The following is a 21,733-nucleotide window of genomic DNA, read 5'->3' on the forward strand; positions in this document are numbered from 1 at the left end:
TATAAGTTTCGCCACCAAGGCCAAAACGATTTGCATATAAATTCTATATTATTGTTTTCTGTTATATTTAACTCCCACACCTCCTCTGTAAGAATAAACGTTCGACAGAACAGGATCAAATGTGACATTTTTTGCAGAAAATCTCGTTAGTTTACGACCACTGTAATAAAATTACCAGTTAAAGCATAGTAAATATAAAAATGTCCAACTGTGATTATTATCTTACATAACATTAGTAAATTGCGTCGGTGGTACTTACTTTAGTCATTTATTTGAATTATTGCGTTATACCAAGTATATCATAGGATACTAATATTAGCCCACACAGGTAGCTGAGTCATTTTTAGTCTGCTTCTTACTCATGACAACTATCCGGTTGCGCAATAGTTAAATAAAAACTTTCAAACATGTAAACACTTTATATTAAAAGCATCATGGCATATTCGGCATGGTACAGATGAAATTTTGTGAGTAGATTTTTTTTTTAATCACTCAAACCTATCATTGTTGATAATATAATAGAGCATGGAAACGGGGAAAGTGTCACAGAGACAACAACCCGACCAAAGAGCAGAAAACCGCCCAAGGCCACCAATCGGTCTTCAATGCAGCGAGAAAATCCCGAACCCGGAGGCGGGCTTCAGCTTGCCCCTAAACAATAATGTATACTATTTCAGCAAAATAGCCGCTTCAATAAACTCCGAAACATACAAATGAACCAAAATTTGAAAGAACACACAAGACTAACAAAGGCTAAAACCTATAAACATGGTTTGCCTCTCCCCACACTCACAACATAGCAACAAGTTTCCAATAGGAAGCATATTCAATACATGAAGTTTAATGTATTCAGTAGCACTTTTGTTCAAAATGACTACAGGATATTTTCGTAGAACATTTAAACCGCTAGCCTAACTAATAACTAAAATTTGTATCGCACTTTATATCAAGCAAGAAAGGCTTACCCTTTAGACACGCCCGATTTCTTGCGCTCCGTTTTGAGTTCATGCGATTCCCTCATTCCTCAGATTATTTACTTTGATGTATAAGTGTAAAAACATAAATGCACAAATGAAAAAAGCAACAATGTTGGAGGCAATGAAAGGCAGAGAAAGAACAATAACACATTAAAAATTTAAACTGTTATCGTTTTACTCTCTTCAGTACTCCTTTCCACTTAAATGCAAATTGAATTATATTTTATTTCATCCTTTAAATCAAGAAGGAGGGTTGATTACATAGATAAATGAAATGCCAACATTCTTTGTTTTAGTATAGTTGCGTAGCTTTTTTTCGATCATTATATTAACAAAAGTAAATAAAGAAGAATGAAGTACTTCTAACCTTACCGAATTCTCATGTTTTGTTTTGATGCGTTACATCATAATGACAGTTTGATTGCTTTATTTTATATCTGAAATAAACATGTCTAGAAAGAAATGGTAGAGGATATCAAACTGATTTAATAAAAGGGGGGATAAAACAATAACGGCCCAACTACAGACAAGGTAATAATCCGGCACCACACTACCCGGAAACATTAATCTATCTCCTAGCAGAGTTTCAGTCTATAGCCTCACTATTAAATTCCACAAAGGAAAGAGAAAAGCAAATGTCAAAAGGATAGAGAGAGAGAGAAAAAAAAAACGATGCAGTGGACTAAGACGGAGAAATAAAAAAATCGAATTTCTAAGAAACACACCCCTCCCTTTCCTCTTTGACAGAAAAAAAGCACAAAAAAATGAAATGCATGTATTTCATTAAATTTTATATTAAGGGATGTATCCCACCTTTTTGAAATCACTGCATCTGTTTTGTTGCATGAATGGTGGATTTTGTTTGAGTACTATATCTTGGTATAATTTACCAAGGCATAAACTGTTTTATGTAAAGCAGTGTATAAGTAAGTAAAAAAGAAAAAAAAAGATGTGGAAAAGACGTAAGAAAACAAAAACAATAAACAAAACCAGATAGAGAAAAAAAATCAAAAACCATGACATTCAGAGATATACCTAACTTTCGGGAACAAAAGTCAAGGAAAACACCGTACCAATAAGACAATAGAAAAAAAGACAAAACAACATTCAACAAAATACTATACAGTAAGCTAAAGATTGATCAATACGTACCCCATAAAAACCGAGGATTTACTCATGTGCTCCAAAAGGGTCAGCATGCATATAACACCACACGGGTTAATCATGTTCGTATCCCATTATTTATGAATAACAGGCGATAGTAGTTTCTCGTAAATCATTTTGAATATACAAATCAGAAATCGCATGATCATGACTCCATGCAAAAGAAGTGGTGACATGATAAGCGTCTCCTGATGTGCATACATCATCCGCCATGCGGTTTAAAGTTCAAAACTCAGTCAAAATATCATGATAGGTAATAAGACACAATCCGGAAATTTACAGATAAGACGATATTTCTGAGAACTTAATATCTGAGACCGCAAAAAAAGATGTTTCTCGTGAGTTAAGTATCGATAATCCAGTTTGATGGTGACTGTAAAACTTATGTAATGTCGATTTCATTCGTTCTTCCTCATAACTCTGCCATATTTATTATTGGGTTATGAGCTTACCCTTGTTAATGAAGTACGTATAACATGAACATATACACGCGTAAAGTTAAAATTGATTTATGTGTTATGCGGGAAAGGGGGATGGAAGGAAAGACGGTCCCTTTCCCGTGAAGAGTTTATCATGCGATTCTGGCAGATGTTGGTCTCTTAATTCATGTAACTTCTAAATTATATGCTAGGCTGCTGGAATCGATCTTTCGAGGCCTGGTAAAGTAAAAAAATCCCACTTTATGATAAAACGTTTATCAGGACACCAGACATCGAATAGAATAGAATCAGTGACTTTGTAAACTATCCGTTCTTATTTAAAATCAAGTATGTGATGTCTGGTCCTCTGGCCTTTCTCTGACCATTTAGTTTTTGCAAATTTCTTTTGGTGTTATCATATGTGAATCTTCTTTATCTTATTAATCAAAAACAATATATTGAAACTAAGATTGTAGAACGAAACATCAAAATTATACATTTGATTAGGTAATGAAAGGATTATTGCATAAGTTTCAATTAATGATTACTTCCAACTATTTTGATGCGGATTTGGTTATACATAATTCATACTTTAACTTAACAAATTAAATGTCTTGTAATTTGTTAACCAAGGGATTAGGGAAATCCCTGTATCAAAAGACTTTTCAATTTTAGACCATGTATTACTACAACACCTTGCTGACTTGTTAAAAAGCGCTATTTTGGTGAATATTTGGCTAATGTTAATCCTGAAAACTCGAGATAAATAATACTCAAAAATATTTATTTTATAAAGTGTAAATTTATTGCAATTACAACCAATTTACCATCATAATATATGTAAAAGGCGTACGATTGGACAGAGTTTATGTTTCTACTTAGAAATGGAAAATTGGCAATGCGGAAATGAAATCGTCATGTTGGTCATAGTTTGAAGTCGTCCAGTTGTGTCAATTTTAATTCACAAGCACACAAACTACTCCAGTTTGAAGTTGCCCAGTTGTGTCAATTTCAATTCACAAGCACACAAACTACTCCAGTTTGAAGTCGCCCAGTTGTGTCAGTTTTAATTCACAAGCACACAAACTACACCAGTGGGGTTATGAGGATTATCGACTGAAATAGATATTTTCCCAGTTTTTGGTCATCATCACAAATTGGTAGCTTGATACGACGTGTCTTAGTCTCAACTCACGCAGGACATGTTTTCCATGTCTTAGATATTTAAAATATATGGCACTCCGTTTCGTATATAAAAATGGTTTTACGAGTTTGGAACATAGGTAAACATGGTGCATCTTATTTATACGATATTAGTTGGAAATTGTATCTTTTCTATCCCTGAAACATTACCAAATTCATGAAACATCAGTAAAATTTAATCCTTTAACCTTGATACGTGACCAAATGTGAAAATTTGAAATGAAATAATTGCTATGACAGAAATAGTTATTTTGTTAGACTATAACTGTCTAAAAATGTTTAATTCTCTTTATTATATCCATTTAATGTCAAAAGATGATTCCATCACCAAAGCATGAGGTGAACAAGTACTTGGAACTTTCTTGTAAAAATGAACAGTTCAATTAAGTTATATTTTATTGGTGTCAAATTAAATGTGATATCCTTTATAGTTAAACATCGTGAAATTGAATCGTACATTTTATGATGAGAAATAAAATTTGTTCTTTGCCTTAACATGTGTGGGAATATTAACCACCCTAATTATATGTGCTAATGTTGGTGATAATACTCTCTGTCGGAGGTTTGAGTTTTGCAGAAAACAATATTTGTACAACATGAGGTCTTTAAATTGCACTGACAGAGAAAATAAATAGAAGAAAACAATGATAAAATAAACTCATCATAGATACCAGGATAGAATATTGATTGTTAATTTAGCTAACCTGTCATAATAAAATAATTCCAATAAGTAAATTATCACCAACCGAGAAAATTCGTTCAATTATAATATATGTTTACGATGTTGTACCATTTGCCAATGTTTCCCCCCGCAAAGCTAGTCACATCAAATTATATATCATATCATATAGCATTCATTTATAGTTGGATAGGAAATTCGGTCACATAAGTTTAGACAACATTATTTTATTGATATGCAAATATCAGAAATTGATTAAGAATATATAAATCAATGTATAAAACAAAAATGCATGCACTCTAAAAGGAGTGAGAGCGGATAAGGGTGTCGTGCTTTGCATGCACCACCGTAATGCGAATATAAACACCAGAAAAAAAAATCAAAATTGTCAATGTGATTATGTCGATCGAATATGTCTCATTGAAATTGAAATGAAGGATATTATAGAGATCAGATATCCGATGACTTCAACCTAGACATTGACAGTGAGAGTCGATTTAGAACTAAACTTGACGACAAAAGAGATGGCTTCAGTTTCAACATTATTTACTTTCCATTTTTATGATGTAACACTTCAACAACCTTTGATTGTAGAATTTGAATATTACTTAGTACATGTATAAATAATATATTCCTACTAACATTGATAAAATCTTGATATTCAAATAAGTTTGATATTTAATGCATGTAAGGACATTCGGAACTAAATTGAATTGGTCTGTTGTAGTGCCTGAAATGCATTAAACAGATTTACATCTGAAAGATGTTTTGTCCGATTTAAAAAACATCATTTGTAGTAACTATTTAAGATGATTACACCATCAAAATTGCAATTTTGAACCGTCTAGGAAATTCTATAAGTTCGGATATTATTACACCAAGTTGTAAGAATCTCGAAATAAACATATGATTTTCGATATTATAACTTTTATTTAAAATCCACGAAAGTGTCTGTTAGTGGAATAAAATCGACAAAATTTGCTTACCTCTTCCTATTTAAGTAAAGATTCAGAAGTTTCGTTACTTATACTTTTAATAGGACACAACTTATAAACTTGTTCACCAACTCATGATGTTTTTATTCGTTGTCTTCGGTATATAGTTAAACGTCCATGTTCTTTGATAAGCTAGGATCTTAGGATACTTTTTAGTGTGGTCCAGTGGTTTGATAGTTTTCTTTTATTTTATTCAAATCAACAAAATACGAATGGTCTCCATCTCATGACAGTAGGTAGGACGAGCTCATACGGAATTCAAATTTGAATTTACAAATCTCAATTAATGTTGTGTTCACACAATGCCGTACTGACCATTTAAACAGAAATTAAAATAAAGATAATTAGTTTGAAGACACTTTATTTGTCCTAATGTGTATTCGGCAACAAGGTAGAAAATACTAAACTGTTATATTTTATTCTACCAGTCTTTCAAGCTTGGTATCTTTGATGAGTTTTGATACGGCTTATTTAGTGCTGAGTTCATTGACCTCAGTTACATTTACTCATTCAGATATATTGATGATGTTCTTTCCATTAACAATCCAAACTTTTCTGATTCGGTTCTATTAATATATCCTCCAGAACAATAAATGAAAGAAACAACAGACACGACCTCCTCCGCCTCACTTTTAGATTTATACCTCGAATTTGACATAAGCGGTCTTCTCAGTACCAGAATCTATGACAAACGAGACGATTTTAATTTTGAAATTATAAATTTCCCCACTTCAGCAGCAATATACCAACTTCACCTGCATAAGGGATATACATTTCCCAATTCACTCGGTATTCAAGAGCTTGTAGCTGCTATTCAGACTTTATAAAACGTCACCAGTGTCTTAGCAGACAGTTGATGAACCATGGATATGTCTCGTCCTTTTTCCAAAAACGTTCATCGGAAGATACCAAGACATTGTTGATAAATATTCCGTATCAACTTCACAAATAATACATGATGGTCTTCAAGTATATATTCTAGGTACTGACGTTGTTTATCATCTTAATTACGTGTTATAGTGTTATTTTTATTTGTCTTCGTATAACTTTAACCTTTACTGTTTAGTCCATGTTGGTAATATCCTTTTGACGTGGCTCAGTATTCATACATCCCGCCATTGTGTTATTGTGCTATGGTCATTTTTTGTTTTCTTGTCTTTCATTTTTGCCTATGTGCTATGTCTATAGAGTGTCTATATGCCATTTTTCTTTCTTTGTTGACATAGTTGTTTGTTTTATAATGATTATGATTATAACACAATGTTGACTGCTGTACCCCTATTTTTGACATTTTTACCTATAATGTCTGTTTGTTTTGCTCATACATTGTTGTCAATATATTGGAATTCTATGCGACTGTCATACCAGAGAGAGGTTTAGCAAGCTATAAAACCAGGGGTAATACACTATTTTCTACATAAGGAAATGCCTGTACCAAGTCAAGAATATAGCAGTTGTTTTCCGTTCATTTGATGTGTTTGAGCTTTTGATGTTGGCATTTGATAAGGGATTTTCCGTTTTGAACTTCCATTGGAGTTCGGTATTTTTTTTATTTTACTTTTTACATATGTTTAAGTCATCTATTTATCAAGAAAACGTTGGCGTGAACACTTTTGTGAGGTATTTTTAAAATATTTTCACTATCTGTACTGCAAAAGTTTTGAAATAAAATATGTTTTCTTACAACAGACTAACAATTAATTTGCAGTTCTATTTCATTAAAGTATGCATGTTTTTTGTTTTGTTTTTGTTTTTTGTTTCTACAACACCGAAAGGGCAAAACATCAATTTATAATTAATTACTTATATTCATTTTATAGTATTCTTCAGATTATGAGGTAAAACTTCTATAAATATTTAGTCAGTTATCTTTCACTAATGGGGTCCCAACCTACATGCATTTAAAGATAAACTGAACAAACCCTTACCCTAAACCTAACTTAAACCAATTACAAAATCCAAGACTAACTTTGACCTAATCATAACCTACCTAATCCTAATCCACATTTTTTATAATTAATACTAAAATTTTATAAGTTTTAAGCAATCTAACTATTTTGTTATATGTTCATAAATACAACGAAAGACGTAAGATCTGTACATTATACATAGAAAACAGATGTACAATCAACTTTTAGCAGAACAATGACCTTTGTGTATAAAATATTCGAAGAAATCGTTCTTATATGGCCCGAAATGCCCAGCATAGCCATAGAAAAAATGCAGTGTCATTTATATACATTCAATACATTTCTTATATGATTTGAACTTGCATGTTAGTATTAGATTAGATTTGTAGAATGTATCAATGAGAAATTAAAAAAATACATTACATACAGAAAAATGCAGATCGAATTACATGCATTAGTACTTAGAATTTGTTATTCATCTGTTTCTATTCGTCTATCCGGGGGATGTTTCTATTTAATTATTGCTTATCCTCCACAATTGTACCGAAATAATTTGAAATTTTATCCTTCCTGGACAATTTATAATAATTGTTTGTTGAAGTGTTGATTGTATGGTATTTAAAGATTCATTTTCCTTTAACAACTGTCATAAAATACAAAAAAATAAAATTTAGATCATAATGATTTTGATTATGGGGTTTTGTAGCAGGTGGTCCATTGACGATAATAATATCTGCTTGTTTACAATGATAAAAACGAAAAATAAATGTTTATAAACGGACATTGGGAACGTCTCTCTAGTAATATATTATTGTGTATGAATCCCTGTGCGTTAAAAAGATCTTCCCTAAAATTAACGAGAATTCTAAACATTGTACCTTTTAACTCTTTCGATAAATCATTGAAATTTAAAAAAAAAAATAAGAAAATATATATTTAACCACACTGTTTTGCAACACGGGTTGTATCGTAAAAAGGTTGTTATTGATCGTAGGCAGGCAAGAAAAGCTGAGATTGAACACATATCGCAAGCCTGCACAAATACTTGTATCGTGCAGAACACATACGGTTATGAAATCTAGAAAAATACATGTAAAAAATAAAAAAAACCATGCAGACAATCTAGAAGTGCAATCTAGACGTCATTTAGTTTATAACTGTCATCGGGTTGATATATCATTAACGTATCCCACATATCATCAACGTATCTATGTATGTCGATAAAATACAGTGAAAGATAATACACAAACCACTAACCTACATGTTTATTGCTTGGGATAGGCACCATTAGTATAGTTTGAATCAGTTCTCAGCCTTCTTAAAATCTGTTAGGAACTTCAGGAAAACTGTTCTAGAACAGTCAGTAGAACAGTTCTTCTGACAACCTTAGAACAGTTTGGAAAGTTCTAATCTAGAATAGTTCTAACCAACAATAGATTCTGACAGTTTTCTGTAGAACAGTTTGGACAGTTCTAACCTAGAACAGTTCTAACTTACAGCAGATTCTGACAATTTTTCTGTAGAACAGTTTTGGACAGTTCTTCCCTAAAACTGAATCTGACAGTTCTACCTTAGAACACGTAGAACGGAATCCAAGAGTTCTATATCTGGAAACGTTGTGGACAGTTCTTTCTGTTTAAACATTTATCTTTTTTTTAAATTTATTTTACTAATTTTTTTTAATCTAAATTATTTATTTTCTCTATTTATTTATTTATGTTATTTATTTATTTCTTGAGTTCTTTCTTTCTTTTTGTTTGTTTGTTTGTTTGTCTATCTTTTTGTTTAGCTTTTGTGTATATATATTACTTCAATAGATATAAGAAGATGTAAATGAGTGCCAATGAGACAACTCTCCATCCAAGACACAATTTGTAAAAGTAAACCATTATAGGTCAAACCCATTAGGATTGTTATTACTTTTACAGTTTTTAATATTATAAACTGTTTTAGTAGTAACGCCTGTCGAAAGCTAGATAAACATTAAACTGTATATATATATATATCTATGGAACGCCATAGCTGTCTTATGTGCCATGTGCTATTATATGCTGTGGATATTTCATTATATGATGGTGCTTTTTTTATTATGTGATGGTACTTTCGTATTATACGATGGTGCTTTTTTATTATGTGATGGTGGATTTTTATTCTATGATGGTGCTTTTTTATTATATGATGGTGCTTTTTTATTATGTGATGGTGCTTTTTTATTATATGTGGTGCTTTTTTATAATGTGATGATGTTTTTGTATTATAAGACGGTGCTTTTTTATTATGTGATTGTGCTTTTTTATTATATGGTGGTGCTTTTTTATTATGTGATGGGGTTTTTGTATTATAAGATGGTGCTTTTTTTATTATGTGATGGCGGTTCCAGTGATCAACTGGAAGCGTGGCGTGTTTTTGAAAACAGGGACGGACCAATTGCTTATAAAATATGAGAAAATCTTAAATCAAGAAAATCAAAACTTTAAAAGTTTTTAGGGATTATTTTGTTTGAAATAAAAAAATCAATTAAATATAATTGATAAATAAATATAGTTTATATCATTATTTCTTTGCATGAGTCATTTTTAATAAATGTCGAATTTTCAGTACACCTATGATATTTGTTTTAAATTTTTGATGGAAACTGCAGTTGTATGTTTGTAGAATTTATGTTTTTAAACATCGATAAATCAACATGATTTAAATCTATTTTGATAATATTATTGTATTCTAAATAAGATTTTTGCATTATGTGAGTATAGGGTCATTTTTACAAATTTCAAATGACTTTTTCCCGTTTTCTGATTGGCTTGCAATCTTTTAAAAGAACTATTTTTGAATGTTGATGAATGATGACTCTAACGAACAATCATAGTTTTTTTCATTATTTTATGTAACTTTTTTTTCTACTTACTGAATTGAATCGGCGTACATGAAATGTGTTTCTATCCTGTTACCGATACTAGATCACCCGTTAAATTGTTTTCCTGTGAGTATGGAACAATGTTTTTTGTATAAAAGTTTAGAGAAAAGAAAATGCAAGACATTAAGCGAAAAAATTAAGTGCTTACAACCTGGGAAAAAATAAAAAATCATTTCTTTTATCGTAAATTTTGGTATTAAGCTTTCCGTTAAAGATAAAGATATCAAGATCAAGGAAAGGGCAATACTCATTGTTAGCATTAGCTTTATTTAAAGTCAGTTAAGCAAGGTTAATCTCTTTATTGTACATACTGAATTCGTTATTATTGAGAGCCAATGTATCATCCAGATATCTACAAGTGTTATTAAATTTTGTATCAGATGTTGTTTCGATGGGTCTTTGCTGATTTTAGTCATAAATTGTAACTCGAAACAATACAGAAACAAGTTTGCAAAAAGTGGTGCACAGTAAAGTTTCCATTGGAATTCCGATAACTTGGCGATATACGGTATCTCCATAGCGAACACAAAAAATAAGAACGTTTATCGAAAGTTTTAATATTGGAAGTACATCATATTGAGATGTACAAGGAACAAAATGATTGTATACCATTTTTTGTAAAGAGGTCATACATGTATAACAATAGAGCCGAGAAAAAGGTTTGTTCCCATGCTGGTTTCATCTCTTCATAAGTTCAATGGTCTTCATTATGACCTCATTGATTGTAACAGTAAACAATTTGTACATGTGAAATTGAAGTTATGGAACGAAATACTGTAACTTCAACTCTTCAATATTTTTCTCATGCTCGTAGATCCTGCTATTTTTATTACGGATATATCGCCAGAAACAATGCAGGGTCAGCGGGTGGTCCAATTCCTGTATATTGATAAAGTCATTTATCAATTATATTTAATTGATTTTCTTTTATTTCAAACATAATAATCCCTTAAAACTTTTAAAGATTTAATTGATTTTCTTGATTTTAGATTTTTTCATATTTTATTAGCAATTGGCCCGTCCCTGTTTTCAAAAACAAGCCACGCTTCCTGTTGATCATCGGATCAGCCATCATATAATAAAAAAGCACCATCACATAATAAACAAACACCATCTTATAATACAAAAGCACCATCACACAATAAAAGTACCACCATATAATAAAAAAGCACCATCACATAATAAAAAAGCACCATCATATAATAAAAAAGCACCATCATATAATAAAAAAGCACCATCATATAATACAAATGCACCATCACATAATAAAAAAGCACCATCGTATAATACGGAAGCACAATCACATAATAAAAAAGCACCATCATATAATAGAAAAGCACCATCATGTAATGCAATATCCACAGCATATAATAGCACATGCCACATAAGACAGCTATGGCGTTCCATATATATCGTTATATTATATTGTATGATATGGTCATTATGTAATCCAGTGTGCAGTATATTTTACCTGTAATAAACACTCCCAATGTGTACAATTGTCTTTGTATAGAAAATATATTACTGTGGTATTACGAATATAACGAAAAAAATGAAGTATATAACCTCACTGATTATGCATTATTATATACTAATTGATAAAAAAAAGTATAAACATGGAGAAATAATGGAACAAAAATATACATCCAAGACTATAATTATATCTACTTTAATCCTTTTTCTAAAATACGTCTTACCGGTAAAAATCCAGCTAATTATCACTGTTCTAAATCATGATCATAATGCTTTTCTAATTAACGTCATTTAAAACTGTTATATCCATGAACAGATATTGACAGTTCTAACTCAGAACAAATTTGGATAGTTCTACTTTAAAATTGAATCCGTCAATTCTACCCTAGAACTGAATCTGACATTTCTACCCAGAACAGTTCCACGGTAGACTTGTTTAGTGCAGTTCTATGGCAGATGTTTCTGACAGTTCTAAAGAGTGTTTGGAACTGATCCCAACCGTCCAACTGTTAGTAATGCCTTCCAGCCTGTGTGTGTGCGCTCAGATCGGGCTGGCCATGCATATCTTTTAATAAACTTCCAATGGTAACCAACATGTTAATTCAAGATAAAAAAAAATCATTATTCAACAACAATAAAAATAATAAAAAAAATGGAAGGATTTTATTTTTATTTTGGCTGTTGCATTTTACGAATATTAAATTAAATCGTATTGCAGGGTGTATCCTTTGTACTTTTGGATTACCAATTTTAATCATTCCACATGACTTCTTCTATAAAAACAACATTATTTCATTTATTATCTTGCCTTTACCTTGTACTGTAGATTTTTCCTTACATTTTGTATGGTGCTGATACCGTTCGTTTCCCTCATTTGGTACACATATCTATGCACTACCAATGTACCTTTAATAATTTGTTCTGCTATGATAATCAATGAAATTGTTGTATTTTATGTATATGCCCCTTGAGGGTTGGGTCCATGATTTTTTAATAAAATCTTGAATCTTGAATCTTATAGTATATAGTTTGACCTCGTACGAAATAAAGAATATTGTTTTGTCGCTTTTTGTTGAATGTTTGCAGACGAGAAAGAGCTACCTATAAAGTAGATTACATATTTACTACTGTTATTTTAATACTATATGACATGTTTGGTTGCACTAGCATCCATAGTTCATATTTTCCGTAGTAGTAGTAGTCAGGCGCCATAATATTGATTTCTCGTATTTCTAGTAAATATACTCATAAATCAACATGAAAATTTTCCACAATTATTGTATGTCTGGTCGACAAAATTTAATAAAATCTGATTTTCTGCGATATATGTCTTTCTAACTCATTTGTGGTCAAGGTGACCGGGTTGAAGCTAGTTTTTACAAATATAAACAACTAATATACCCCATTTACACGATTTAATGTCGTTATGGAGTCTAGATTTCAAAACATTATCAAATGAATTATTGATATAAACGAATATTAGTACATCTATTACATCACGACATTATCTATTCTCTTTGATGCTACATTGATCTTATTTGATTTGCGGTCGGATTTTGGTTTACAGAATAAAGTACGCATGCCCCAAAACGACCCAATTGTCCTAAATTGTTTGATTTTATTTGATTTATTCAAAATATTTCATCTACAATTGAATTACGTATGATTTGCCTTAATAACCGATGCATTGCTTACTGTGCATTCTGATATGAAAGAACGTTATCACGGAAAACAAAACAAAAAAGATCATTGAAAACTTGTTCATATGCCCATTACATGCATTTACACACATATTTTACTTGAATTGTTTTATAATATGTCGGACAACAACATTTTTTTTGTTGAGATTTTATTTTTGTTCTTCGTCTATTTGCAAACCTATAATTATAAATAAGAAGATGTAGTATGAGTGCCAATGAGACAACTCTCCATCCAAGCACAATGTATAAAAAGTTAACAATCCATATGATAGCTACTAAAGCGAAAAAAAAAAAAAACAACCAAAAGACACCTATATTTCTAAAATTCATACAATGATGTATTTCCATGGTGACCCAAAATGTTTTGTTTTCTATTTTACAATGCGATTGTCGGCCAAATAATGACAGACTTGTTTGTTAACCCGTTATAGTCTATGATATGTTGATATTACATCTTAATCGGGATCTTCACATGAGGATATGGGCTCATATTCCCTGTCAGTATTTTATATCTCCTGTGCCACCAGACGAAAGGGGTATATGGCTCTGATAGGGAATATGATCCCATATCCCCATTGAAGCCCGAATAACAATTATTTTAAACTGGAGTGTCCTGATTTCAACGCTAAATACTTTTATTTTTGTTTTCATTAACAGATGATATGGGCTCAGATCCCCTCTTTAGATAACCAATCAAATTGCAGGATTAACCGGGAAATTTCACTCCAGTATAATATTACCTAGCATCTTGTTTCCTCGATCCACAGATATAGCGAGATCAACATCTAACAGACAAAGGCTATGTTTTTCTAATGCTTCCTAAAATTGTATTGGCTTCAAATGTTTGGCTGTGAGTGTTCTTCTGACTGATGAAGGTAGATCAAGAAAGATGCTTCGGACGCATAAAATAAAAAATTTTATGTTAAAGATTAATGCATCATGTTCCTTCTTTTTCATTAGGATATCGTAAATACTTTTAATAACAAAATCTTTTCCATGTGAACCTTACTAGTGAAAGAAATGACAAAGAGACAAAAACAGGGAAATTTTATTGGTCTTCTGCTTGAAGAATAATATATAACAAAACACTTCTGGTAAAACAATACGTTTTACTACGTATAGTGGCAACTGTGCCACATGAGAAGTAGACCCCCAAAAGTGACTGGGGATTAGAAGTACGCATACCATTGGTCTTCCTCCGACCGGCAGTAAAACCCTCGGCAAAGTGGGGCGTCTGTTTTGGCTGTGCGGGATGTACAAATTTGCAGCCACGTCCGGTCAGAATAGGGACGTTAAATCCGATGCCTCGTGTTAAGAGAGTGCCACGCTCTTTGTAAGTAAAGAACCGTTGCAACAACTCTTTGAGGGTCCGTAGGTGGCCTGTTGCAAGGCTAAATGTCTGTCCCTATCCAATATACCCTCGTTTCACGTGGCAGTCTAAAATTTCTGCGACCTTAATCCCGGACGCCCCTTTTACAGAACCTACCTATTGTGTTTGTTATTTATTTGTTCTCGTCCTGAATATGCATGAAATATTTGCTACTGGACGTTAAAAAAAAACAAAAATCAATCAATCAATCATAAGAAGCAGGATCTGTTCACGCTTCTGGAGCACCTGAGATCACGCCGGGTTTTTAGTGGGTTTTGTGTTGCTCAGTCTTTAGATTTCTATGTTGTGTTTTGTATACTGTTGTTTGTCTTTTGATCGTTTTTCCTTTTTTTGCCATGGGGTTTTCAGTTTATTTTCGACTTATGAGTTTAAATGTCCCATTGGTATCTTTCGCCTATCTTTTAGTTATTATCTTTCCCTTTTCATGATTTTGGTTTTATTGATTTCATGTTGTATTCATATTTTGAATTTGAAACATACAAATCTCTCGAGAGGGCAATATTTTCTCCGTTGGTAAAATAAAATCTAATTAGTTTGTTTATTTGCATATGGTCTTCTATGAAAATGTCTACGAACGTGTGAAGTTGTTGTTCAATGTGTTAAAAAGATATGCAATCAATTGTAAATTCAGTAACGGCGATGCAACAATCTACGCACTATTTTGCATAACGTCACAAAAGGTCAAAGACAATATGCATATGTTGTCCTTGTCTTTTTTCTCTTTTAATGAATTATAAGTTCTGGTATTGAAGGTGTATAAAAATTATAGTAAATTGGTGGGAAAATGGGAGACCAGTAACAACAACAAATAATTAGCAGAACATGCTCAATGGTGGACAATTAATTTTGTGTATTTTACCTGAACAACATGATTCATTAAAATAATTCACACGGGAAAGTCTATGCAAAAATTTACGATAATAACACGATTTTTCGTTCCTTTTTGTTAATTTTCCTTTTTTGGAAGGTGATGTTCCTCCAGTCAGTTCTTTTTTGTATATTTCCGAACTAATTCATTATGTCTGTATATGAAGTGACGTTTAAGATTTCAATTAAATTTATCTGTGTGTAACTGGTAAATGACTAAGACGGTAATTTCGTTAGCACAAATTACTGTATAGGAATCGTATAGCAAAGTGAATATATATGACATGCTAATTTCTACGTTGATGATTTTATTTTATACAGCCCGTACATTTAGATACTATCCACGTAAAGTTCTTGATTCTTTGAATACACTTGTTCTAAAAAGCTATAAAAGATTTGACCTAGTAGTAAAATATTTGAATATTTTATTAATCGGTGCTAACATTGATTCTGTTTATAAGAAATTAAAACATAACTAAACATGTATTGATCAACAGAGTTACGAACAATTAGGCACCGACTTCTGTTGAAACTCATTAAAACATTTTTATTTTGACAGATATTTTGAGGTATTCAATGCATCTTTCATCAATTGTAAGGAAAAGTGCTTCTATCATTTAATGGTAAGCCAGAAAGACTACATCTTCATACCATACATAAGTGTTTCATTCATATGAAACATATAATGGACAAGTAAATACATCAATATAGTATGGGGGAATTTTCAGTTGTTGACTTGAACTTTCAACCCTTGAAATTGCGGACATCATTTAAAGTTATTGAATATATCTCCCTCATTTAAAGCTCTGAATCCGTGTTCGGATATTTCTACACATTCGGTCTTTTTTGCATCAGGTCTGCAACGTTTGTATTAGGTTTTAGATTTCTAATTAGTTTGGACATCATTGAAAACAAATGCACTGTCGAAATGCGCATATGGCACAGTAAATTTGATACAATTAATATTATTACTAAGAAATACTGAGAAAAAAAAGTATTCTATTGAAAATGCAGGTTTCAGTGAACTTCAGGCATAAAAAAATAAGTGTATTTAAAGATAATACAATTATGTCAGAGCCTGTACACACAATAGCTATTATACCGTTATGGAATTGGATAAAGATTCATATATTCAAAAATGTTTTCAAAATAAAAAATGTATGGATTTTGTAATCTGAATGCAGTTCAGAGTCAAACGAAAGCAGGAAGATGGAAATATTCATTTAGTAAATTTTCACTCTATTATTTTGAATTTATCGTTTAGAATTTGTTAGATACAGATCTCATCCAAAAACTGAAACATCACATTTGATGTTTGAAAATATTGTGATGATACATGTTGACCAACTATAATTAATAATTGCTAACTGAGGAAAGACCTTATCGTGAACACTTATTCTTATCAAATAAGGTTCACCAGACACATTTGGTTAAAAAAAATTGGAAAAATTACTTGTACATCCAATTACCTAGAAAACAAGGTAAGGACCTGAAGATGAGCTAAAACCATTTTAGGGAAACTGAAGGTTTCTAGAATTCCTGATGAAGACTAATTAGGAAAATAGCTTCGATCTCAGCAGATGCGGTGTATTCGGAAATATGGGTTCTCAATGCTCTTGAACTTCATACTTTATTTGTCTTTGAAATTTGTTTTATTCGAGTGTCACTAATGAGATTTTTGTACACGAGACCTGCGTTTGGCGCATGTAATTTGTTAGCTTGGTATCTACGATGAGGTCATTTATTTCATGTTGATTCGAATGGTCAATATTTTTACGAATTTTGCAACATATTCAATACATCTTTCATCAGTTTTAAGATTTAGTGATTCTATTCTTTACAGATAAGCCAGAAAGAAACTGTTTACTCCTACATACCATACATTTATGTTTCATTACTACAAAAAAAAAATTATTCATTTTGATGTCAGACACTAAATATATTTTCAAGAATGTTAATTTCGATATTTTTTAACAGATTTATATTTGTAGAATGGCAGACATCTTCTGAATTGCTGTGGTTTTTTCTTTGATTTGGAAAATCGGTGAAAATATCGGTCGATGTGGTTAAAAATATATTTAAAGAATGTATACATATCTATTACATTAAAATGTAACATAAAAATTTGATTGTAATAAACTGCAAATATATAGAAAGTAAAATAAAAATACCAAACTCAAAGGAAAATTCAAAACGGAAAGTCCTTTATCAAATGGCAAAATCAAAAGCTCAAACACATCATGGAAAACAACTGTTACATTCCTGATTTGGTACAAGCATTTCCTTATGTAGAAAATGGTGTATCAAACCTGGTTTTATAGTGAGCAAAACCACTCACTTGTATGACAGTTGTATATAATTCCATTTACATTGAGAACAATGTGTGAACAAAACATACAGATATAATAGGAAAAAATGTCAAAAATAGGGGTACAGTAGTCAAAATTGTGTTATAATCTTAATCACTATAAAAACAAACAAATATGTCAATAAAGAAAAAACAAAATGGCATATAGATAAGTGCATAAGCAAAAATGAAAGACAAGAATACAAAAAATGACCATAGCACAATAACACAATGGCGGGGTGTATAAGTTCCGAGCCACACCAAAAGAATATTACCAAAAATGGACTAAACAATACAGGTTAATAATTTACAAATACAAATAAAAGAACACTATAACACGTAATTAAGATGATACACTTCTTCAGTGCTTCAAATTCGAGGTATAAGTCTTAAAATGAGGCGGAGGAAGCTGTCTTAAACGCAATAACATATCAAATACCGAAAGATTCGGTAAAAGCAAGAACAATAATGTTGACATACTATCTGAGTTAAAGAGCCAACAGCAGAATACCCATGTTCGTAAACCGTACATCTGTGTTCAACAAACAAATCAATTTGAAATAACTGGTGGAATAGCATAAAATCCAAACGGGTGCGTCGACTGGGTAAGCGTCTATAAAACAAAGAAAACATTGTTTTTTTTATGTTAATTTGAAACTAGAAATGAATAAAATTTAGACAAGGTATCTCCATTTCTCGTTTGACTTACTAGAGCAGGCGATTTCAGTTTTTATAGGTTATCTTTGTGTTGCTAAATCTTAAATTTTCCTGTGTAGTGTTTCGTGGACTGTTGTATTGCGTCTTTTCCTTCTGGGTTCGTCCTTAGTTTCGTCATACTTTTTAACACTCTTTTCACCCTGCAGAATGTTTTTCAATATAATTCATGTGAATCTGCCTATTTTATATTATAAATAATGCAATAATATACACATAGACATAATAGATGTGGTATGAGTGCCAATGAGACAACTCTCCATCTAAGTCACAATTTGTAAAAGTAAACCCTTATAGGTCAAAGTACGGTCTTCAACACGGAGCCTTGGCTCACACCGATCAGCAAGCTAAAAAGGGCCCTATTTATGGAAATCCGAGAAACTTAGTTCTTAGGAATATTGCACGTACACCTGTCTGTACAGATCCTGCAATGTTTTTTGTCAAAATCCAGCCGTTGTTGGAATCAGAAGGGATTTGGCAATAATCTTATTTATTTTAACACCGTATGAGGGGAAGAAACTCAACTTAAATAACTTTAAAGAGCATATTTGTTTTTATGTTGCTCTTTATAGACTTATGGAATCACACGAAGGGTGATGCATGCAAAGTCGGGACTTATTAGTTTAAGGGGCAGCTATTGGAATTTTCGGGAAAGTCTGTGTTTTCTAGACAAGTTTTTTATACAAAATTCTGATTGTTAAATACTTAAAATCAAGAATTGTTTTCTGGAATTTAAAATGGTTTATTTAAGAGCAAATTACAGGCCTATATTATTTGTTAAATAATCTTTTAATTTTAACATAATAAAACAGAAAATTAAAATCAAAATGTCTTGTTCCTTTTTTTCAATGGTTACTCCCTTTCTCTGTCGACGCACCTTGTCTCACCACTGATTCCTCGTACCTCTCACAATACATATACAAATCATCAATTAAATCAATTGTTAACATGCGTTCTAGACGCTTATCTTACGACCAAAACAAGGTTTATTGTCATATCTCTTCTTTTTTTCTTATGGTTTTTGATGACTTATAATGCACTTACATGAGAAGTCATACAAAATTGCAATCCTCGTATCTATGATGAGTTTATTTACATGTTTGACCTTTCAAGTTTTTGTCTTTATAAGTGCATAGTTTTCTTTTTTATTTTGTAGAAGAAATATCTTAATTGGGGACCTTTTTGGAACAAAGCTTTCAGAGGATATTTTCATTGACGGCGGTTTGGACTTGTGTGCAATATCCTGATCTGGTATTCTATATTAATCAACGAATATTGTTATGTGTAACCGGGTACTTGTAATTTTTATCTCGTCAAACGTACAACCTGTTTTTTTTTTTAATATTATGAGAAACATCGCAGCGTTTCAACATTTTGTGGGACAAATAATCACACATTTGCCTACAATTAATCGTTTGTAACCGTTCCATTTCACATCGACCATGAACAATATAGAAATACAATTAGTAACTGAAGTCATCAACTGCTGAATTGTATTAAAAATGAAAACAACAATTTACAAATTGCATACGTCCGTAGAGCTTTCCAGGATTTACCTTCACTTGGAATTTCAAAGTCAAATTTTAAAAAGCCAAGGATGTAGAGGAACAGAAACAGTTGAAGAGCTATATGACCAAAAAGGACATAAAAGTAATAGTCAAATCAATGTAAGGTAAATTTTGCCTGAGGGAGTTGAAACCTTAGTTTCTTATCAAATTCTAAATTTATAAGCATCTATTTAAGGTTTTATGAAATCTCTTTTCAAATTATTACCAATATCTTTATCAAAATCAAAACTGAGCTTCAGAGTAACTGTGAAACTACCTACTCTAAGGGTGTTGTGCATCAGATGTGGATACTAATCAATTCCAAAAATGTTTAAGAGTATATACAATATCAGTCTCTTTCCTCTTGGAATATTAGACAAACATTTGACTTCTTCGCCCTTTACACTATTTTTCCTCGTTCTAAAGTTAAAGAACTAGCCCAACCTTGTCTCATAAAAAGAATGAACAACGGAAATATCTTGGTTAAGGATGGGTAAACTGCTCTTTGTAAAAAATCTTCTCTGAATCAAGTTAGAAATTATCTGAAACATCATCAAAATGTTTTTGTTCTTGTTTTATCAATGACATATTTTATTCGTTTAGAGGTTGTGTTTTTCAACAGACAATCGGCATTCCTTTGACACAATTATGCAGATACAGAAGCTTTTCACGAATAATGAAAAAAAGCTGACATTATCATTAAAGTTCACATTCCGCTATCTAGAGAATGACCTTGCATTAAATAACTCAAAGATTGGTGACTATGGTGAACGCATCTATCCCACTAATCTTGAAAAACGGAAACCACAAAAATTTGTACTCTCTTGCATATTGGATTTTCATCTAGAAATTAAAAATTACGGTCTCTTGATTACTTAACTTACATTAAAAGAGAGAATTCAAATTTTCACTGTCACTGAACATTTACCGTAGGGATATTCCAGCAGGGCCTGCAAATGGAAGTTTATATCTCTCTTTATTTACGATATGCCATGGTTTGCATTTTCTACCATGGTTTGCTTGATAGGGTTTTGGCTGAAGAACTCTTTTCAAGTAAGGTATTGAACCATGGGTACCAAATGACAAACTGCAGTCATCCGAATCGAACGATTTACGTACATTATGTAATATATGTGTTTACGATGATCAAGAATATGTTTTACTTGTCCTTATAACAAATCCGTCCTCTTTTCCTCGATTGGGACATCACCGAATGCGACTTATCGTCGTATTTTTAACTTGCCATTAGCAACATGACAGGTGCGACTTATGAAGTAGAGCAGGAACTACTTTTATGTGTAGTGTTTTGTGGACTGTTGTTTTGTCTTTATTTTTGGCCATGGTGTTGTTTATTTTCTTTGCATTATGATATATGTTTGCCCCATTGATATCTTCTCACACTTATTGGAGTTATAATGGTTCAATAATCCGTAA

At 31.7% G+C, this 21,733-nt stretch overlaps 1 long non-coding RNA gene across 1 annotated transcript; it reads left to right on the top strand.

Annotated features, from left to right (window-relative positions):
• Positions 1–393: 393 nt before the first annotated feature.
• Positions 394–20,859, top strand: LOC127735907 (uncharacterized). Its single transcript, XR_007998651.1, has 2 exons — positions 394–467; positions 19,909–20,859. It is a non-coding gene; the product is annotated as an uncharacterized LOC127735907 (long non-coding RNA).
• Positions 20,860–21,733: the final 874 nt, after the last annotated feature.

Source organism: Mytilus californianus, unplaced genomic scaffold (assembly GCF_021869535.1).
Source record: "Mytilus californianus isolate M0D057914Y unplaced genomic scaffold, xbMytCali1.0.p SCAF_3, whole genome shotgun sequence".
NCBI lineage: Eukaryota > Metazoa > Mollusca > Bivalvia > Mytilida > Mytilidae > Mytilus > Mytilus californianus.